The sequence below is a fragment of the Coregonus clupeaformis genome, chromosome 30 (genome assembly GCF_020615455.1).
Source record: "Coregonus clupeaformis isolate EN_2021a chromosome 30, ASM2061545v1, whole genome shotgun sequence".
Classification (NCBI taxonomy): Eukaryota; Metazoa; Chordata; class Actinopteri; order Salmoniformes; family Salmonidae; genus Coregonus; species Coregonus clupeaformis.
In genome coordinates, this window is record NC_059221.1 from 49,061,844 (window position 1) to 49,085,956 (window position 24,113).

A 24,113-nucleotide genomic window follows, 5' to 3' on the forward strand; every position below is an offset into this window, starting at 1 on the left:
TCAGAGATGGACACCGAGATATTAACTATAACACAAAGGCTCTTACACACAGGATCTGATCACAGATCAGACCCAGAGAGACTGGGGCTGGGGATACTGGGCTGTCCTCCTGCTCCTGGCTCAGAGTATTTACCGGTATTTCACCAGAGCCAGAAGACCGTTCATTCCCGTGGAGATGGTGATGGTGACGTGTTAGACACTGGTGTTGATGATCCATCTTGTTCTTACACTACAGAGATTAACCCTGGCAATATGCCCTTGGGTTTAGAGACACAGACTGATCTGTCAAGAGGAGACTGGAACCGGTACAGTAGCAGTGTATACTCTGAAGGGTGCCTAGATAAGAAAGGGGCGGTTATAGTGGTAGATGAGGTGACTGTAAAAGTGGAGGGCTACGCTTCTCCCATATGGAATGCAGATAGTCACCTAGGAGACGGACACTCACAGGGCAGAAATATCTTAGATTACAGGGGAAGCTTAGAGACAAATCTAAATGTTGCCACCCACTCTCCTTTACACACGTTCAGGGATCGCGATCCAGTGTCCACGTCGATGGCACCTTCCGCATCACCCAGCCATGTCCTTTTCGATCAGGAATTGAACTCAAACGACAGGGCTAGAGCCCAAGCTCAGGGACGGGGAACCACATCAGGCAATAGTAAAGAAAAACGGTTCCTCTGCATGTTCTGTAACAAAGGATTCAGCTGCCGCCAGAAGCTGGAGATCCACCAGAGGGTCCACACAGGGTTGAAACCCTTCAGCTGTACCCAGTGTCATATGCGCTTTTCCGTGGCTGGCAACCTGAAGAGGCACCAGAGGGTCCACACAGGGGTGAAACCCTTCAGCTGTACTCATTGTCAAATGCACTTCCCCAGGCTGGTGACCTGAAGAGGCACCAGAGGGTCCACACAGGGGAGAAACCCTACAGTTGCCCCCAGTGTGAGAAGACGTTCTCACGCCAGCACCAGCTGAAGATGCACCTGAAGGTCCACACGGGAGAGCGGCCGTTCGCTTGTACACACTGCAGGAAGAGGTTCTCAGAGAGGAACAACCTCAGGATACACAAGCAGAAAAACCATTCCATTCAATAACTTCTGACATTTATATCAAACCATGCAAGACAAAGATTCAAATGTTCATTGTTGTCAACCCGATCGAACATCTCTGGAAAGACCTGAAAATAGCTGTGCAGCGTCGCTCCCCATCCAACCTGACAGAGCTTGAGAGGATCTTCAGAGCAGAATGGGAGAAACTCCCCAAATACAGGTGTGACAAGCTTGTAGCGTCATACCCAAGAAGACTCGAGGCTGTAATCGCTGCCAAAGGTGCTTCAACAATGTACTGAGTAAAGGGTCTGAATACTTATGTAAATGTGATATTTCCGTTTTTGCTTTGTCGTTATGGGATATTGTGTGTGGATTGATGAGGGAAAAAAACGATTCAATCCATTTTAGAATAAGGCTATAACGTAACAAAGTGGAAAAAGTGAAGGTCTGAATACTTTCTGAATGCACTGTAAGCTTAAAGTCTGTTACATAGTGTTTGTACTGTGTAGGCTATATGATGTTCACAAATGCCTGTTTCATTACTTCCATGCAACTGCTGAATGTTTTTCCCAAGACACTTTTAATGAGAAAATGTAATGCAGTTCAAATTCATGCAGATATGTTGTGTATGTGTGGTTTTCACATGGTGTATTTAAAACGTGTTTGTTTAATAAACACAAAATGGGACTTTTCATTCTAAGATTTCCATTGAGACTCAGATCTGATCTCACCCTATTCTGCATGCACACTACAGCGCTTCAAAACCAATAATACATGGTTGTCACTAGTTAACACAGTCACAAAGTCATAATTAAACCATTTTTTACTCATTTAGCAGACGCTCTTATCCAGAGCGACTTACAGTTTAGTAAGTAACCCACCTATTTCTACAATTTATCTTCTTAAAATTTGATTTTAAACCTAATCTTAACCCTAACCTTAATCATAATGCTAACCTTAAATTAGGAAATGCAAATGTTTTATTTTAATACACTTTTATGATATAGCCAATTTTGACTTTTTGGCTGTGTTAACGAGTGACGACCAATATACACTTACTAAATAGACTCACACATATCCACACACTAACAAACACCTACTGTACACGTCACAATAGTTTAGTCAGGTTTGTCTGATGATGACTTAGAACTTATCGTAGCTGACTTATTTTTACCCACAACATATTTATGTCCACCATGATGGGTTTAACAACCATGAAGACATTATGTAACTACAGTATAGGACTCAGACGTAGTGGGGATGGGTAAACACTCCATGTTTAAAGTGTTTTTATTTTCTGTGTGTGCTTGTGTGCGTACCTGAGTATACAAAACATTAAGAACACCTTCCTAATATTGAGTTGCCCCCCCCTTTGCCCTCAGAACAGCCTCAATTCGTCGGGGCATGGACGCTATAAGGTGTTGAAAGCGTTCTACAGGGATGCTGGCCCATGTTGACTCCAATGCTTCCCACGGTTGTCAATTTGGCGGAATACCCTTTGGGTGGTGTACCATTCTTGATTCACACGGGAAACTGTGGAGCGTGACAAACCCAGCAACGCTGCAGTTCTTGACACAAACTGGTGCGCCTGGCACCTACTACCATACCCCGTTCAAAGGCACTTAAATATTTTGTCTTGCCCGTTCATCCTCTGAATGGCACACATACACAATCCATGTCTCAAGGCTTAAAAAGTCCTTCTTTAACCCCTCTCCTCCCCAATCATCTACACGGATTAAAGTGGATTTAACAAGTGACATCAGTAAGGGATCATAGCTTTCACCTGGTCAGTCTGTAATTGAAAGAGCAGGTGTTCTTAATGTTTTGTACACTCAGTGTATGTGTGTGATCTGTATCACCCCTCTGTTCCAGGAGGAGGAGGGTCCAGATGTGCTGCTGGTGAAGGAGGAGGGGTGTGAGGAGGGTCTGGGGAACCCTGAGGGGACCATGGTCATGGAGGACAACCAGACTACACCTCCTCCTGAACCCACAGAGGAAACAGCTGAGCAGCACAGGACCACACACAGTCTCACTGAGGTGAGCCATCTGTGAACTACTGTGTGAATAGTATTAGGCCAGGGCCCGTATCCACAAAGTCTATTTTGATTTTTTATGTGGGAAAAAAAATAATTACATCAGGATTTCCGTTAGGAAAATGTGCCGCCGGACAATGTGACTGGGAAGATTTTAATTTACCGTCCATTTCAGAAATTTACCGGACTCATATGCATTGGGTGCATAACCAATTAGGCCATCCACCCACGGTGCTCATAATGACAGAAATGACATTTAGATTATGGTAATGGATCTTAACAAAACATGCAACTCATGTAATGAAGCAGCCAATATACGGTAATAATTTTTTTAAACATTTGCCAAAATGCAATTTGTGGGAAAACACCATTTTAAAGAGCGCACCTGGGAAAAAACCATTCTAAACAGTGCACCTGATAGCGGTTCCATATGTGACAGCGATGAAAATCTCTATTAGAAACTTAGAAAGAGGGGGAATCTAAAGCTGCAACAACTAGGATGGGTTGCTAATATGGCTAGGATCGTGCCTTTGGCGTCTGGACAATAAAATAACGTTTATATGAAAGCCAATAGAACAGGAGAGAGATGGCATACAATAAGAAAAGAAAATGGAAATACATTTGCCAAAATGATATATACTTAACAAAAATATAAACGCAACATGTTAAGTGTTGGTCCCATGTTTCATGAGCTGAAATAAAAGATCCTAGAAATGTTCCATACGCACAAAAAGTATGTTTACTTCCCTGTTAGTGAGCATTCCTCCTTTGCAAATATAATCCATCCACCTGACAGGTGTGGCATATCAAGAAGCTGATTTAAACAGCATGATCATTACACAGGTGCACCTTGTGCTGGGATCAATAAAAGGCCACTAAAATGTGCAGTTTTGTCACACAACACAATGCCACAGATGTTTTGAGGGAGCGTGCAATTGGCATGCTGACTCCAGGAATGTCCACCAGAGCTGTTGCCAGAGAATTTAATGTTAATTTCTCTACCATAAGCCATAATGTTGTTTTAGAGAATTTGGCAGTACATCCAACCGGCCTCACAACCGCAGACCACGTGTAACCACGCCCGCCCAGGACCTCCACATCCGGCTTATTTACCTGTGGGATCGTCTGAGACCAGCTACCTGGACAGCAGATGAAACTGTGGGTTTATACAATCATAGAATTTCTGCATAAACTGTCAGAAACCGTCTCAGGGAAGCACATCTGCGTGCTCGTCGTTCTCACCAGGGTCTTGACCTGACTGCAGTCTGGCAGCGTGACCAACTTCAGTGGGAAAATGCACACCTTCAATGGCCACTGGCACGCTGGAGAGGTGTGCTCTTCACGGATGAATCCCAGTTTCAACTGTACCGGGCAGATGGCAGACAGCGTGTATGGCGTCATGTGGGCGAGCGGTTTGCTGATGTCAACGTTGTGAACAGAGTGCCCCATGGACGCGGTGGGGTCATGTTATGGGCAGGCATGAGCTACGGACAACGAACACAATTGCATTTTATCGATGGCAATTTGAACGCACAGATATACTGTGGCGAGATCCTGAGGCCCATTGTTGTGCCATTCATCTGCCATCACCTCATGTTTCAGCACGATAATGCATGGCCCCATGTCGCAAGGATCTGTACACAATTACTGGAAGCTGAAAATGTCCCAGTTCTTCCATGGCCTGCATACTCACCAGACGTCACCCACTGAGCATGTTTGGGACGTGTACGACAGCGTGTTCCAGTTCCTCCAATATCCAGCCATTGAAGAGAAGTGGGACAACATTCCACAGGTCACAATCGACTCCCTGATCAACTCTATGCGAAGGAGATATGTCGCGCTGCATGAGGCAAATGGTGGTCACACCAGATACTGACTGGTTTTCTGATCCACACCCCTACCTTTTTTTAAGGTATCTGTGACAAAGAGATGCATATCTGTATTCCCAGTCATGTGAAATCCCTAGATTAGGGCCTAATGAATTTATTTCAAATTGACTGATTTCCTCATATGAACTGTAACTCAGTATAATCTTTGAAGTTGTTGCATTTATATTTTTGTTCAGTGTATTTTTTTTTTATTTTTTTTTATTTTTTAATCTTTATTTTAACAGGGAAAAACAGACTGAGACCTGGATCTCTTTTACGGCTGTGCCCTGTGTAAACATGTTGACATGTACAGTTTTAGACATACAGACAAGAACATTTCAAACATACAAAACAAAAACACAATTCAACAGAAACAATCACAGACAACATCATATTGATCCTCCATAACATTTTTAAAATGGGCAAGGGACACCAGAGTGTCTAACTTAAGTTGGATCTGCAGTTTGTTCCATAAATAAGGTGCAAAGGAACTGAATGCAGTCCTACCCAACTCTGTGGAGACCACAGGAGTCTCTAATGTAATCCACATTTGTGATCTGGTTTTAAAATTAGTATATCTAGTGGAAAATAATGATGATATACATGGAGGTAGTTTTAAAAGAAGTGCTTTATAAATAAACAAGAGAGCATGTTGCTCTCGCCTCACAGATAGAGAGGCCCAACCCACATGTTGATATAGAATACAGTGATGAGTTTTGTAACTATCACCCGTGATAAACCTGAATGCACAATGGTAAATAGCATCCAGTGGTTTTAATGTGTTTGCCGATGCATGCATATAGATAATATCACCATAATCTAAAACGGACATAAAAGTAGCCTGCACAATTTGTTTTCTATTTACGGAGGACAGACAAGCCCTGTTTCTGTAAAGGAACCCAATCTTGAATTTGAGCTTTTTTCCCAATTCAGTAACATGTTTTTTAAAAGAAAGCCTATCGTCTAACCATACCCCTAAGTATTTACACTGCTCAAAAAAATTAAGAGAACACTAAAATAACACATCCTAGATCTGAATGAATGAAATAATCTTATTAAATACTTTTTTCTTTACATAGTTGAATGTGCTGACAACAAAATCACACAAAAATGATCAATGGAAATCAAATGTATCAACCCATGGAGGTCTGGATTTGGAGTCACACTCAAAACTAAAGTGGAAAACCACACTACAGGCTGATCCAACTTTGATGTAATGTCCTTAAAACAAGTCAAAATGAGGCTCAGTAGTGTGTGTGGCCTCCATGTGCCTGTATGACCTCCCTACAACGCCTGGGCATGCTCCTGATGAGGTGGCGGATGGTCTCCTGAGGGATCTCCTCCCAGACCTGGACTAAAGCATCCGCCAACTCCTGGACAGTCTGTGGTGCAACGTGGCGTTGGTGGATGGAGCGAGACATGATGTCCCAGATGTGCTCAATTGGATTCAGGTCTGGGGAACGGGCGGTCCATAGCATCAATGCCTTCCTCTTGCAGGAACTGCTGACACACTCCAGCCACATGAGGTCTAGCATTGTCTTGCATTAGGAGGAACCCAGGGCCAACCGCACCAGCATATGGTCTCACAAGGGGTCTGAGGATCTCATCTCGGTACCTAATGGCAGTCAGACTACCTCTGGCGAGCACATGGAGGGCTGTGCGGCCCCCCAAAGAAATGCCACCCCACACCATGACTGACCCACCGCCAAACCGGTCATGCTGGAGGATGTTGCAGGCAGCAGAACGGTCTCCACGGCGTCTCCAGACTCGGTCACGTCTGTCACATGTGCTCAGTGTGAACCTGCTTTCATTTTTTTACATTTACATTTTAGTCATTTAGCAGACGCTCTTATCCAGAGCGACTTACAGTTAGTGAATACATATATATATATTTTTATACTGGCCCCCCGTGGGAATCGAACCCACAACCCTGGCGTTGCAAACGCCATGCTCTATCAACTGAGCTACATCCCTGCCGGCCATTCCCTCCCCTACCCTGGACGACGCTGGGCCAATTGTGCGCCGCCCATGAGTCTCCCGGTCGCGGCCGGCTGCGACAGAGCCTGGATTCGAACCAGGATCTCTAGTGACACAGTTAGCACTGCTATGCAGTGCCTTAGACCACTGCGCCACTCAGGAGTACTTCATCTGTGAAGAGCACAGGGCGCCAGTGGCGAATTTGCCAATCTTGGTGTTCTCTGGCAAATGCCAAACGTCCTGCACGGTGTTGGGCTGTAAGCACAACCCCCACCTGTGGACGTCGGGCCCTCATACCACCCTCATGGAGTCTGTTTCTGACCGTTTGAGCAGACACATGCACATTTGTGGCCTGCTGGAGGTCATTTTGCAGGGCTCTGGCAGTGCTCCTCCTGCTCCTCCTTGCACAAAGGCGGAGGTAGCGGTCCTGCTGCTGGGTTGTTGCCCTCCTACGGCCTCCTCCACGTCTCCTGATGTACTGGCCTGTCTCCTGGTAGCGCCTCCATGCTCTGGACACTACGCTGACAGACACAGCAAACCTTCTTGCCACAGCTCGCATTGATGTGCCATCCTGGATGAGCTGCACTACCTGAGCCACTTGTGTGGGTTGTAGACTCCGTCTCATGCTACCACTAGAGTGAAAGCACCGCCAGCATTCAAGTGACCAAAACATCAGCCAGGAAGCATAGGAACTGAGAAGTGGTCTGTGGTCACCACCTCCAGAACCACTCCTTTATTGGGGGTGTCTTGCTAATTGCCTATAATTTCCACCTGTTGTCTATTCCATTTGCACAAAAGCATGTGAAATGTATTGTCAATCAGTGTTACTTCCTAAGTGGACAGTTTGATTTCACAGAAGTGTGATTGACTTGGAGTTACATTGTGTTGTTTAAGTGTTCCCTTTATTTTTTTGAGCAGTGTATATGCAGATACCTGTTTCATTTGAGTACCATCCAAGCTAGTGATTACAAAAGTGTTTATAATTGAGAGTTTAGACCTAGAAAAAAACATGACATTTGTTTTCTTAGCGTTTAAAACAAGTTTAAGCTGTAAAAGAGACCCCTGTAGTATCCTAAAATCAGACTCCAACTGCATTGTAGCTTGGTCCGCTGTTGGAGCAATAGAGTACATCACTGTGTCATCTGCATATAAATGGAATTTACAATATCTGACATCATCACCAATGTTGTTTATATAAAGTGAGAACAATAGTGGGCCAATTATTGAACCCTGAGGGACCCCTTTAAGTAACTGTAAGGGGTCAGACTTGACCCCGTCGACCATGACGGCCTGAGTTCTATCTTTAAGATAGTCATAAAACCATCGACAGGCATCAGTGCCCAGTCCTGTAGATGACAGCTTACTCAAAAGGATAGCATGGTCTACAGTGTCAAAAGCTTTTGACAAATCTACAAACAACGCAGCACAGTGCTTTCTATCATCTAAGGCATTTGCAATATCATTTACAACAAGCATAGTGGCCGATGTGGTACTGTGTTTAGATCTAAAACCAGATTGATTGGTGCTAAAAATACTGTTAACAGAAAGAAAAGATTGTAACTGTTTGTTGACTATAGATTCTAGGATCTTTGCCAGACAAGGGAGCCTAGAGATGGGTCGATAGTTATCCAAATCACTACCGTCACCTCCCTTATGTAATGGCAGAACAAAAGCTGCTTTCCACACCTTAGGGATATTTCCTGTGCTTAATGTTAGATTAAAAATGTGTGTCACTGAACCAGCAATGATAGGTGCAGCACACTTAAGTAAGTACGGGTCTAAATTGTCAGCGCCTAAGGATTTCTTAGGATCAATGGCACACAGGGCAGCTAGAACCTCTGCTTCAGTTATTTTCTGGAAACTAAAAACAGGGTTACCATTTTTCAGAGTAACGGTTGAAAAGCAAGACGAAAAATCAACTATCTGGCCAGTACCACAATGGCCACTTTTCCTTTCAAATAAAAAACCAGCAGAGATTAAATGCTTATTAAAAGCATCACAAATATCATTTTTTTCACTTAGAATACAGGAGTCTGAGATAATTTGCTTAGGAAGAGAAACAGCAGAATTCCCCCGTTTCAGTGAATTAACGGTTTTCCAGAATTTTGCAGGATCCCCTGCAGAATCTGTCATAGCATTAAGGAAGTAATTTGATTTTGCCATTTTGACAGCTGCAGTACATTTATTTCTCAATTGCCTAAAAAACAGCCAATCAGCTGGAGTACCTGTTTTCCTCGCCAAGGCCCAGGCCAAATTCTTTTGCAGAAAAAGACCTGACAATTCAGGAGAGAACCAAGAACTGGTTCGGTTTCTTACTCTGTGATTCTTAAACGGGGCATGTTTATCAGACAGAGGTAACAATAGAAGAGAAAAAAGCAAGGGCTAAAACCGGGTCCAGAAAGCAGCAAGTGGATAAAAGCTCAGAGTGGTATAAGTCAAGGATAAAAGCTTGCTGTGAGAAATGTTTATAATTTCTCTTAGAGATTATACAGGGATCAGAGTGTTTCAGCCTGGTATCTCTAATACAAGCAATAGAGCAATGGTCACTGATATCATTTGAAAAAACCCCACTGGCTGTGTATTTATGGGGGGTATTTGTTAGAATAATGTCTAGTAGAGTAGATTTTACTGGATTCTTAAAGTTGGGACGGGTTGGTTTAGTTATCAGCTGAGTTAGATTTAGCTCAGTCATGTCTTTTAATTTATCGGATACTGGTGAAAGCCAATCCAGGTTAAAATCTCCCAAAATCAGTAATTCAGAGTTTGCATAATTAGACAGTATATCAGATAATTTGCATAGAGTACAAGGAGGAGCTGAGGTATACCCCTGCTAGAGTTAAATGAGCATTATTACCAAGTACCACATTTTAAAACTAGACATTCATATTGCTTTGGGACAGAGGTTGATATGGACACAGAAACATTTAAGCAGCATTTTACATAAATCGCGATACCACCTCTACCAACTCTATCAGCTCTATAAATATTGTACCCAATCAACTGAACATCTGAATCAGGCACAGAATCACACAGCCACGATTCAGATACAATCAGTACGTCAACATTTGATTGTGAGACCAACATTTCAATAAAGTCCAACTTTTGGATCAGGCTTCTAGCATTCAAATGAATTATTCCAATGCCATTGCTACGGGAATTCATATCAGATGGAGTATCCAAGGTAGCACCTGAAGCTGCACTGAATGAGCAATAAACAATTTTCAGGCTATTGACAGAGCTCCATTTTATGGGGACAAGGTTACTACTAACAATACCTCTCTGCATGTAAGTAGTATTCGCAATACGGTGATTGGACAATAATCTAGGAATTGCAGAAAGGTTGTTAGCTGTAGTTTGTTCCATATTTGCAATTGAGGGACTAATTAATGAAACTGGGAGAGGAGCATTGAACATAGTCTGATAGGGGAGCGTACAATCCCAAAAGTCAACCCCGAAAATACACAACGTCAGGTATCAAAGGCTCTACATGAGGCAAGAGTAAGAGACATGTTGGTGGAGAGGATGCTGGAGCCATACCTGTTAAGATGTAAATTGTCCCGAAGAAATAGACCTGGTCGGTCTGTAAAAGCTACAAAGTTATCCACAAAAGGAATTCCCATCGTGCAGCAGTATCCCTTAAGCCAGGTGTGTAATTGGCGTATACGACTAAAAACCATAGCCGTGTAGCGTGGGGATGGAAAAGGACCGGAAACAACGCACTGCTTCCCAGATTCCAGCAGCGTATTTATCAATGTTTTAAAATCGTCTCTCAATTTCTCTGACTGCTGGTGTTTAATGTCATTTGACCCAACATGAACAATGACAGTTGAAGCGGCGGAGTGCGTGCTAATAAGTAGCGGTAGCATGGAATTTAGGTCAGGGATCCTAGCGCCAGGGTAGCAGAAAGTCTCAGCTTTCGGATTGAAACGTTTCGGACCATGGATGAACCCACCACGAGAACGGAAGGACTACAGATGGGTTTATTGGGTAAATGACGGGGCCTCTCCCGATTGATCTGCCTCCTAGCAGGTTGAGGGGGGCTAGCAGCTGAGACTGACGACCTAGCGGTAGGCAAGGAGCGCAGATGAGTGTGCTTGGGCACTTCCACCTGAGAATGAGACGGCAGCAGTAGAGATGTAGCGCAGGGACCCTGTACAGCAGGGTTCTTCAATTCCGGTCCTGGAGGGCCGAAACACCTCTGTTTTTCATCCTCTCCTTCTAATCAGGGGCTAATTCAGACCTGGGACACCAGGTGAGTGCAATTAACTACCAGGTAGAAATAAAAAACAGAAATGTTTCGGCCCTCCAGGACCGGAATTGAAGAACCCTGCTGTACAGTATGATTGGAATGCACTTCCAGGTCTTCCAGGACCTTGAATCTCCTCCCCAATTGTAGCACTTCCGAAACATTTGATGGATTCCGTTTCCTGGAGTGCTTTACTCCCCGGACAGCAATCCAGGCATCCTGAGGCGGAGCAGAAGGGGTGGAACAGACCGGGCCCTTCGGTTTAGCTCCTAGCCTGGGCCATGGCTCATTTAAGGGAACCGAATGGAGTTTCTCCGTTACAGGCTCCGCAGAAGTGGAGGTGCCGAGCCAGGGGCAGGTGATGTCGTCGATTTTGGAGGTGGTTTGTGCAACCATGGAGTTCAGGAGTTCTTCGTCCTCCTTGATCTGGCGCAAGACAGATACTCTTCCCCTCCAGCTCAGCGACTCTCTGGCTCAGGTACTGGCAGGTGGTACATCCAGGGGTGAGCGAAGCCATGAGCGACACGTCACCTCCGAGTATAAAAATAACTAAGACGTTGGTAAAATGTGTTAAATGAAAATGTAATAAACGGTTTTTAAAAAGTAAAAGCCGTCAAGTTTGGCAGGTAGCAGCAACAAACAGCACAGCAGCACGGAGACAAGTGACGCGCTCACTTGAAATATATACAGAAATAAATACAATAATTCAAAATACTTCAACAGAAAGCATGACTTCGCCACAGAGGAATCGAGGATCATTACCTTCTTTGAAAAAACAGCTGTCGATTGTTTCAAATCACAAGCTCGTAGGCCTATGCCTATTTGGGAAGCCCGCAATTTGGGCGGAGTGGGTGGCAATAGGCCTAGCTGATTATTGAGTGAAAATCATCTAAAATATTTGTGAATATAATGTCTCTTAAGTATAATTTAAAATGTTGAGACAAGAAGGGGAGGGGTGTGTGGCAAAGATAAAGGGAAGTCTCTCTCCAGAATGGCGCAGCTGTCTCCCGCCAATTATTGCACATTCATTGTTTCATTGTGTGAATTGTTTGCCCTTTGATTAGAGATTTTTATCAATTCCCCATTACATACACTATATATACAAAAGTATGTGGACCCCCCTTCAAATTAGTGGATTCGGCTATTTCAGCCCGTTGCTGACAGCTGTATAAAATCGAGCAAATAGCCATGCAATCTCATTTTACATTTACATTTTAGTCATTTAGCAGACGCTCTTATCCAGAGCGACTTACAGTTAGAGTGCATACATTTTCATACTGTCCCCCCGTGGGACATACCATGGAAATAACATTAGATGGAAATAACATTAGATGGAAATAACGTTAGATGGAAATAACGTTAGATGGAAATAACGTTAGAAATAAATAACATTAGATGGAAATGACAGTAGATGGACATAACATTAGATGGAAATGACGTTAGATGGAAATGACGTTAGATGGAAATGACGTTAGATGGAAATGACGTTAGATGGAAATGACGTTAGATGGAAATAACATTAGATATAAATAACATTAGATGGAAATAATGCTCTTGTAGCTGAATGGAAGCAAGTCCCCACAGCAATGTTCTAACATCTAGTGGAAAGCCTTACCAGAAGAGTGGAGACTGTTATAGCAGCAAAGGGGGGACCAGCTCCATATTAATGCCCAGGATTTTGGAGTGAGATGTTCGACGAGCAGGTGTCCACATACTTTTAGTCATGTAGTGTATGTCACCAGTAGTTAATGTACCGTTAATCCCCATAATTTGGTTACATATATTTCTGTTAATGCATGTACTAATTACAGTCATTTACCGTTTTCATTCTCAGTGTGGAAACGTTGTTTGTGGAGTTCACAGCCTGCTACACTTGTGAGAAACAAATGTTGGTTTATTTCATAACCATCATTTACAACATTTGTAAATGTCTTCATTGTCTTTTGTTTGGAGTGCTCCATGTGAGCAATGAGCATGTCTGGTTTGCTATTGTTGTGGGAGCACGTGCGCCAGAGCACGCATAGAAATACCTGGCCTGCTGCGCAGAAAATTAGGAAAGTGTTTTTTGAACATTCATTACGAATGATAATATATTAAACTATAGTTTCTCACAGTAAGCAAGTTGAAAAATCTTTACAACCATCTCCCCCTCAATTATCACCAATCCTCGGTGTGAAAGAGCAATAAAGGTTATAGGCCTACTGCTGCATTGGCAAATTTTGTCATCAAAGTCTGGCATTCTCTGGATTTATGGTGCTTTCAAGACAACTGGGAACTCTGAAAAAAAACAAGATCAAATCATGATGACGTCATTGATCTTCAGGTCGTAGTTCTAGAAAGAGGCCCGAGTTCCAGATTTACAATTCCGAATTGGATGACCGTTCAAAACGTATTTTCCCAGTTGGAGCTAGTTTTTTACCGACTTCCCAGTTGTCTTGAACTCACTGAAGTCAAGTTTTCGCAGTTCCGAGTTAACAGTTGTTTTGAGCGCACCACAAATCATGCTTCATTGACAGCATGGCCAATGTTGAATGTTTATCATTTTAAACTTGGAAAAGAGACCCGTAATCCCAGATTTGGGACCACACAGCCACTCCACTGAATAGCAGGCTAGTGATTGCTTTGCAATGCTTGCAGTTAGCCACTGTCACTGATTCCTTCCAAACAACTCATTGTTGAATTTGCGATTTCCAACTTACATTTTAGTCATTTAGCAGACGCTCTTATCCAGAGCGACTTACAGTTGGTGAGTGCATACATTTTTCATACTGGCCCCCCGTGGGAATCGAACCCACAACCCTGGCGTTGCAAACGCCATGCTCTACCAACTGAGCTACACGGGGCCTACACTTGTTGTGTAATGTTTATGGCCGATGAGCACCGATATGTTTTATCTATAATTTCTCTTCATTATTTCTCGTCATATGACAAGGATTAAAAAGGATTTGCCAGTAGATTGTCGACTTGATTCATGATGATGACTGCTAGCTAAGATTTTGAAAGTGTGATGTTGACATGATCAGTCCAATCAAAGCTACTGTAGATATAACGTGATTTGACGTCATTTTATCTGTGGCCATTGACCTTGAGCCTTCTTGGATGGGCACTTCTAATTTAACTATATGGCAGCACCCAAGGGGCTTGAATTTTCTAGCTCTACCCTTAGGACTTGGCCGTGACATACTGTCCCCGTGAGTGACAGAACACTGAGCTAATCATGGCGCAACTAGAGAACATTACCAACACCTATCCGCTGGCTGCCCCACCACCACAGAAAGCACTGAGCTAGGCTGAAACACCAGCATTTTGGAGCTGCCTTACTCAAGAAAGCAAAAAAGAGACCATGTTTGTATGCGGCTTTATTAACTCCAAGATTTTTTACATATCTTTTTTTACATTGTTTGCAAACTGATATGTGACACGCATTAGGTGAATTGCATTTTGGCAATTTTCTTTAAATTACGTCTTATTAGCTGCTTCATTACAGGAGTTGCATGTTCAATAATAGGCTATATCCTTTTGACTGTAAGACGATAGGCTTGCTATTGTTGCATGTTTCCATTAAGCTCTTAATGAAAAATGTTTGGTTGTTGTATGCATGCATAGTATCAGAGAGGAAGAGACAAAGTCAAAATCTGTCCAAAATAAACCCAATGCGTTTCTATGGGCTTATTTTGGGCCTAAGCTTCCCGACTGCCTTCCCACCCATTGTTAGGGCGAAACATAAGCATCACTTCATTCTATACAGAGCGCTGATAGTATTTTCTGTTGGTCACGTAATTATACTGTTTGGAAATTACATATTATTAAAAATAAATTTCCCCCTGTTTTTGTTCAGTCTGAGACAGTAGCTTTAAACTTGGCCCATATTTTGTCGTATTCTTTTGACTTGCAATAGTTTTCTCAAATTTGACAGTGTTCATTGACAGTTGGAGCCATTCTGCAAATGAGGGTGGCTGTTCCTCTTTCTAATGCCTTAAAATGACCCTTTTAGCAATGAGAGTGAATGAGTTAGTGTCCTGAGCATGGAAGCATTTGGTGTATTTTCTGGGTGGTTTATTCCCAGCAAGATAAAGGCTGCATTTGTGTGTAGTCTATTTTCTTGTGCTACTTGAAATAGAGAGAATATTATTTTCCAATATGCTTTCAACTTAGGACACTTGACCAACATATGTTCAAGCCCAGCATCATCTGATTTACATCACCAACATTTGCTATCAGTTGTCATTTTTGCCTTGTACGTTTAATAGGGAGTCCAGTAAGTTCTATTAATTATATTATACTGAACCATTTGTGATTTAGAATCTCTGCACATTTTAAAACTGTTTTCCACACCTTTTTCCATTCAATTTCTTGTATATTCATCTTTAAATCTTTACTCAATTTTTCCCTTAAGGGAAGGTGTAGTACCCTTGTTTTTTCGTTTAAGAATTTATATATCCTGGATGCTAGGTAGTTTTTGGAATGGACATCCTTTATGAAACTTTCCAATTCGTTCAAATCATGTTTCAATGCAATTGTTCTATCTGCTGACTTGAATGCCTGTACAATCTGAATGATTCTAAAATGGTTGGTAGAGCCGGTCTTATCCTTCAGTTCATTCAGATCCATAATTATACCATCTTTATACAAATCAGACGCGGTCCAAACTCTCATCTCTAGCCAATTTATCCACCAGAGGCGGCTGGTGGGAGGAGCTATAGGAGGACGGGCTCATTGTAATGGCTGGAATGGAATCAATGGAATGGAGTCGAACGTGGTTTCCATATGTTTGATGTGTTTGATACCGTTCCATTGATTCCATTCCAACCATTACAACAAGCCTTTCCACCTATAGCTCCTCCCACCAGCCGCCTCTGCTCTCCACAATACTGGTCTGGGATTGGTTAATATGTGTTGGTTGCTCCAGATGGTTGCTTGAAAAGAGTTCAATAATGAGACCGCACATTTATTTCCAACAATTTTAACGTTCCAAGAAGCAGATCTTGTAGGATAGTATTTCAGATATTCCGGTAGTATTCCGTATGCTATCAATCTTAGTGGTATTGGGTGGGACATTTCTTATTCAGTTGCTAACCAAGTGGGAGGTTATTATGGTGGGTAGAGCCAGTTTGTCTTATTACATATGACAAGTAATATGTTTTAATATCCGGAAGTGACATGCCTCCTTTATATTTTGGCACCATTAGTTTGCGTGGTTGCTTTGAATCCCATATCATTTTAGTGATTGTTATATTAATCTTCTTTAAGGCCCAGTGCAGTCAAGAGTGTGAGTTTCCTGTGTTTTATATATATTTTCACACTATGAGGTTGGATTAATACTGTTAAATTGTGAAAATGATGATAACGCCCTTTAGAGTAAGAGCTGTTTGAAAAGACCGCCTGAAATGTCTGCCTGTTTTGGTGGGATGGAGTTTTGGCCTGCCTTGTGACATCACCAGGCGGTAAATTAGTTAATAGACCAATAAGAGAGTTAGTTTTACGTTTTCCCCTCCCAGTTAATACTGTACCAGTAGCATTCTTTATGGAGGGGATATATGATCGTGTTGTCCTTTTATCGTTCTTGCCAGCAGTTTTTCAGCCTTGTTCCCCCTCTTCATAGTATGTCAACCTTGAATATGCTAATTCTACTTAAATTGCTTTCGTTTCCACCGTGTTGTATTGATATTTAAATTGTAAAAATTTTTTGCAGATTAACATTAGGTGCATTCATAGTAGAATTACCTAACTAGCACTTCCATTTCCCTTTCCAACTCTGTTTCTTTTTCAAGTCTTTTCCTCCTTTTCCAGCCAGAATAACTTTGAATTTAAAACAGCATTCAAGGCTTCCGAAACAAAAATAGTCATCAGTTGACTTGTCATTAATTTCCATGAAATCTTCAATTTCTTTGCAAATAAAAGGTACAGAATCATGCTCTGACATTAGTGAAGGGTTAAATCACCACTTGTACATTTAGGGTGGGCTTCCCTCTTATTTCTACAACCAATTTTACTGGACTGTGATCAGATGTAATAATGTTATCTATTGTCACTGATTGTACCTTGGGGATAAGCGAGTTGGACAGAAAAAAATAGTCTAGTCTGAAGTGGACTGGAGAGTAAAATGTATACTCTGTCTTTAGTCAATGCCACTCCGACATTGCTCGTCCTAATATATATATATTTCTTAATTCCATTATTTTACTTCCATTGTTAAATACTACTGCACTGTTGGAGCTAGGAACACAAGCATTTCACTACACCTGCAATAACATCTGCTAAATATGTGACCAATACGATTTGATTTGATTTCTGGATGTAGTATTTGCCAGATGTCTACAAGCCCATTGTTATTGATCATATCTAATAGTAATATTCTAGATTTTGTAGCTGTAAAGGCTTTCTTAGTTGATCTGTTCTCCACATTCAATATTGGATTAAAATCCCCTCTTGTAACACAATTCTGTAATTCTGGGAAATTGAATTGTCGTCACTGAATATCAGAAAAAAGCAAAGGCATTTGAGCGTTGAGCTCAACATACTGAGACTTTATCTTGCGCTTAATAGTATTCTTGAACAGCACTGCTACTCCCCTTGCTTTGGGTGAAGAAGATGTTAAATGTATTTCTCCATCCCAGTCTTTTTTAATTTGTTCCATGTGTTGTCCCATTAAATGAGTTTCTTGCAACAGGGCTATGAACAATGTTCCCTTAAAAATGTTTTGCCACTGAGCAAATTTCAGGTCTACTGAGCGTAAGCTTGAACATTGTGAAAATTCTGTGCAATTTCCAGCGTGCGTGTACTGTGAACTCTGAGGCTGTGCCTGCTTTAAGTTACAGTTTTAACAGTGGCCACGTAGGCTACTGTGACTATTTGACAAGAATGTAGGTGGACCAGAGTGGCCCACCATCAAAAACAATGGAGAAAATGCATCCCATAACATTTTAACATGGAAATAGCTATTCTATCATTCAGCCTACAGTAGCAGCCAACGTGTGGTGTTCAATGTACAGTACCAGTCAAATGTTTGGACAAACCTACTCATTCCAGGGTTTTTCTTTATTTTGACTGTTTTCTACATTGTAGAATAATAGTGACAACATCGAAACTATGAAATAACACATGGAATCATGTAGTAACCAAAAAAGTGTTAAACAAATCAAAATATATTTTATATTTGAGATTCTTCAAATAGCCACCCTTTGCCTTGATGACAGCTTTGCACACTTGGCATTCTCTCAACCAGCTTCATGAGGTAGTCACCTGCAATGCATTTCAATTAACAGGTATGTGCCTTGTTAAAGGTTAATTTGTGGAATTTCTTTCCTCCTTAATGCGTTTGAGACAATCAATTGTGTTGTGACAAGGTAGGGGGGGTATACAGAAGATAGCCCTATTTGGTAAAAGACCATGTCCATATTCTGGCAAGAACAGCTCAAATAAGCAAAGCGAAACGACAGTCCATCATTACTTTTAGACATGAAGGTCAGTCAATCTGGAACATTTCCAGAACTTTGAAAGTTTCTTCAAGTGCAGTCGCAAAAACCATCAAGCGCTATGATGAAACTAGCTCTCATGAGGACCGCCACAGGAAAGGAAGACCTAGAGTTACCTCTGCTGCAGAGGATAAGTTCATTAGAGTTAACTAAACCTCAGATTGCAGCCCAAATGCTTCAGAGTTCAAGTAACGGACACATCTCAACATCAACTGTTCAGAGGAGACTGCGTGAATCAGGCCTTCATAGTCGAATTGCTGCAAAGAAACCACTACTACTAAAGGACACCAATAAGAAGAAGAGACTTGCTTCGGCCAAGAAACACGAGCAATGGACATTAGACCGGTGGAAATCTGTCCTTTGGTCTGATGAGTCCAAATTTGAGATTTTTGGTTCCAACCGCTGTGTCTTTGTGAGACGCAGAGTAGGTGAACGAATGATCTCCGCATGTGTGGTTCCCACCGTGAAGCATGGTGGAGGAGGTGTGATGGTGTGGGGGTGCTTTGCTGGCGAGAGTGTGGGTGATTTATTTAGAATTCAAGACACACTTAACCAGCATGGCTACCACAGCATTCTGCAGCGATACGCCATCCCATCTGGTTTGTGCTTAGTGGGACTATCATTTGTTTTTAAACAGGACAATGACCCAAAACACACCTCCAGGCTGTGTAAGGGCTATTTGACCAAGAAGGATGATGGAGTGCTGCATCAGATGACCTGGCCTCCACAATCACCCGACCTCAACCCAATTGAGATGGTTTGGGATGAGTTGGCCCGCAGAGTGAAGGAAAAGCAGTCAACAAGTGCTCAGCATATGTGTGAACTCCTTCAAGACTGTTGGAAAAGCATTCCTCATGAAGAGCGTGCAAAGCTGTCATCAAGGCAAAGGGTGGCTACTATCTCAAATATAAAATATATTTTGATTTAACACTTTTTTGGTTACTACATGATTCCATATGTGTTATTTCATAGTTTTGATGTCTTCACTATTATTCTACAATGTAGAAAATAGTAAAAATAAAGAAAAACCCTTGAATGAGTAGGTGTGTCCAAACCTTTGACTGGTACTGTAGGCCTATATTCCATGAGAGTTTTTTAAAAAAAACATGCAGGGCTTGACATTAACCTGTTTATCCACTTGTCTTTCACACAAGGAGGTGACTGAAAATGTTGTTGTGTTTGATGCAAGAAACCACATTACAAAATAAAATGCATTATTATACCCATACCATTATTACAGAGAATCAGACAAATTATGATACCCTCTGCCTATTGGCTACTTAGCTTATTCAAGCCTGTCTCAAAATACAACACTGCCCCTTTAAGTAAAAAAAAAAGCTCTTTACCTGACTCGCTTTTCAAAGATGCCTAGAAATGTACACGTTTTGTGCTCTTATAGGAAGCAATCACTCCCCTATTGCTGACTACAAATGATCTATAACTGGGCTAATAACTTGCAAAGGATATGAACAAAATGCGCACACGTGGCTACATGCAGCTCTCGCTTTGATCTCAAAACAAGCGCATCTACTCACGACCACTCATGCTGTAAACACAGTCCAGTTCAAAGTAAATGGCACAGATCCATATATGGCAATGGTCTATTTGCATATAGGCCTACTGCAGCTCTGATTGTTTATGCCGCACCGGTCTGTGTAGAGTACGGGTGAGTAGTGCATGTCAATGCAATGGAATCCTACTCCGATGCATTCTGCCTACAACAAAATCTCTTGTATAGTTCGTTTTGTTTCAATATGTTAAATTGAAAGTGGCTAATATTGCGTTGATTCGATCACAATTGCAACAGTAAATGGAAACGTTGATGGTGTTAACAGGGAAATATCTAGAACAGTGGCCACCAACCTTTTCTGTGTCCAGATCGCTTTCTGAGTCAAAATGCAAGCCGAGCTCTACCGCTCAACAATGCCAATACATTGTTGTTCAGGCAATTAAAAAAAGTTATACCGTCTTGCAGCTGATGGGGTGACTCGAGTCTCACCGCATTATTTCTGCCTCATGTTGTTACTCCTATGAACAGAGAAAGTGAAACATTCCTCGATATTAAAAAATACCCAAGCCACTAATAATAACAACAATGCAAGCCTATAGATACACTTTTCTACTCATTCATTACTGCTGCACTGCTTGTTGTAGCATTTTATGGCTTATAAAAGTGTTGAATACAAAGACTAAGAACTTAATCATGAACTCGCTCATAAAAACAGCAGCTCTTTGCTGTATTCGTTTGACAGTCTGTCTCTAGTCATGGTTTTAAACGTTTTGAAACCTCACAGTATCAACTTCGCTGTAGCTTTCTTTTATGCCTGCTACGTTACTGCAGACATTGGATTCTGAGCCATCCGATTGGCCAGCGGTAGGCCTATAGTGCACTTGATTTGCTCTCTGGGTCCGCGGGAATGCAGACCTTGTGCCTTCAGACACATGAAATGGTTGAAAATGGCAACAGTTCGCCTACCCGAGCGCACAGGGCAGGTGAATCAGGTGCACTTACCGCCTACAGCTCGAGACAAATAAAACTAAATAGGAACACAAGACTTTATCGTTGGGTTTTTTACAGAAATGTTTGGCGATCGACCGGTTGGTGACCATTGCTCCAGAAAGTTCAATCTCATGCTTCTCTCTGTGGGCTGATGTTTCTGCGAGGCAGTCCCGGGCTACTGGGCACGCAGTTTAGAGGGAACATTGGCTATGACACATTTTAATTCATTTAGGTAATTAAATATTTGTTTCCTTTTAATGCGATGTGCCATAGACTTCACATTCCATGAAATGATGTTCAATTCATAACATTTCTTCTGTCTACTGGCAATAAAAAATATATAAAATACAAAATACAAAAAAGATTAATGGCTGTAGTACCATAGGAGAAAGAAGCCTCTTAGAGTAGGCGCTCATGTCGCGTTCAAAACAACTGGGAACTCGTAACTGTCCGACCAGAAGATCACTGACGTCATGATTAGACCTTGTATTTTTTTCGAGTTTCCAGTTGTTTTGAATGCGGCATCAGAGTAGGAGTGATCTAGGATCAGTTTTTCCTTTTAGATCATAATGAATAAGATTATTCAGAAAGATCCTAGATCAGCACTGAGACTCTTTGTGGATACGGGCCCAGGTCTTGATACATTTTGTCTCAAGTGTGGGACCATGCCTATGAATTATCAAACCATTAAAGGGAAGTTAGAGGTAATTTTGGGAACCAGTGCGAACTAGCTTAGCTGCAAACACTGGAAATCTTCGGGTACAGCTAGCAAGCTAGTCAGCATTGGTTGGCTGAATTACCTCTTAACTGCCTGCATACTGGACGCAGAAACATAATAATGGTATCCACGAGTTAATCTCTTTTAAAGAGTGTCACATAATCAAATCAACTAACACGTTTGCATAGTATCAAAGCAACTAACATGTTTGCATAGTACTCATGGCAATCCCTCATTGCCCAATCAGAAGATGCTCCATAGCAGGGGTGCTCATATCAGATTTCTTGATGCAACATCCTCTCACTCTGTATCTCTTACAGTCTGTAGACATGGAGGATGGGAAGCCTGATCTGCTGCTAGTCAAAGTGGAGACAATAGAAGACGGACCAGAGAGCATTGACCTTCTGAGTGGACTAAAGATGGGGGAGCAAGGTAAGGGAGAAATACATATAGCCTACATACAGTAATAGATCTTCAATGGGAATAGTGATGGCTATTTTTCCTTCATTCATAAAATGAAATCAATACTTATATTTAGATACTAAAACACACATAATTTATGTACTTGACCAGGTAATTGACTTAAACTCCTAAATGTCTATTTTGTAACCTCTTCCTGCAGATGGTTGGCTGGAGGCTAACAAGGGAGACTGGGTGGCCATCTTGGATTCCCAGACAGGCGCAGCCAAGGGGCCCGGGGACCACATCACTGAGCAGGGCGAGATAGTGGAGGTCAGTGGATGGGACAGCGTCCTCAACTCTGGGCTGGGGAACAACACTGTTAACCACAACCAGAAACAGACAGTCGAACACAAAACAACAACTGAGTTTAGTCTCCATGACAACAGACTGGCTGAGCCCCAAATGAAAAAAGACTACAGTTTAGAATACTAAAGTACTTACTATAGAATTCTGTAGTATACTGTAGAATACTATACTACACACTGTAGTATCACTCAATCGTGTAGTGCTTACTATAGAATGTTGTAGTATACTGTAGAATACTGTAGTAAATACTACAGTATTTTCAGCATTACAAAAACCAGTCATGCCCGCAAAAACACTACAGTCCACAAAAACGCTACCGTTTTTTAATTATAGTACAGTGCCTTCGAAAGTATTCACACCCCTTGACTTTTTCCACATTTTGTTACAGCCTGAATTTAAAATCGATTAAATTTAGATTTTGTGTCACTGACCTACACACAATACCCCATAATGTCAAAGTGGAATTATGTTTTTAGAAATTTTTACAAATGAATTACAAATTCAAAGCTGAAATGTTTTGAGTCAATAAGTATTAAACCCCTTTGTTATGGCAAGCCTAAATATGTTCAGGAGTAAACATTTGCTTAACAAATCACATAATAAGTTGCATGGATTCCTACCTCATCACTGTACTCCACACATACAATTATCTGTAAGGTCCCTCAGTCAAGCAGTGAATTTCAAACACAGATTCATCCACAAAGACCAGGGGAGGTTTTCCATTGCCTCGCAAAGAAGGGCATCTATTGGTAGATGGGTAAAAATAACAAAAGCAGACATTGAATATCCCTTTGAGCATGGTGATGTTATTAAGTACACTTTGGATGGTGTATTAATACACTCCAGTCACTACAAAGATACAGGCGTCCTTCCTAACTCGGTTGCCGGAGAGGAAGGAAACCATTCAGGGATTTCACCATAAGGCCAATGGTGACTTTAAAACAGTTACAGAGTTGAATGGCTGTGATAGGAGAAAACTGAGGATGGATCAACAACATTGTAGTTACTCCACAACACTAACTTAAATGACAGAGTGAAAAGAAGGAAGCCTGTACAGAATAAAAATATTCCAAAACATGGATCCTGTTTGCAATAAGGCACTAAAGTAAAACTGCAGAAAATGTGGCAAAGAAATGTACTTTATGTCCTGAATACAAAGCGTAATGTTTGAGGCAAATCTAACACAACACATCACTGAGTACCACTCTTCATATTTTCAAGTATGGTGGTGGCTGCATCATGTTATGGGCTTGCTTGTCATCCGCAAGGACTGGGGAGTTTTTTAGGATAAAAAGAAACGGAATAGAGCTAAGCACAGGCAAAAACCTAGAGGAAAAACCTGGTTTCCAACAGACACTGGAAGACACATTCACCTTTCAGCAGGACAATAACCTAAAACACAAGGCCAAGTCTACACTGGAGTTGCTTACCAAGACGACATTGAATGTTCCTAAGTGGCCTAGTTACAGTTTTGACTTAACC

The 24,113-nt window shown here is 41.8% G+C and overlaps 1 long non-coding RNA gene and 1 pseudogene across 1 annotated transcript; both read left to right on the forward strand.

Annotated features, from left to right (window-relative positions):
- LOC123482311 lies at window positions 1-1,151 on the forward strand (annotated as a pseudogene).
- A 1,890-nt stretch (window positions 1,152-3,041) lies between these two features.
- Window positions 3,042-22,555, forward strand: LOC121534746. Its single transcript, XR_005994676.2, has 3 exons — window positions 3,042-3,083; window positions 22,184-22,295; window positions 22,486-22,555. It is a non-coding gene; the product is annotated as an uncharacterized LOC121534746 (long non-coding RNA).
- Window positions 22,556-24,113: the final 1,558 nt, after the last annotated feature.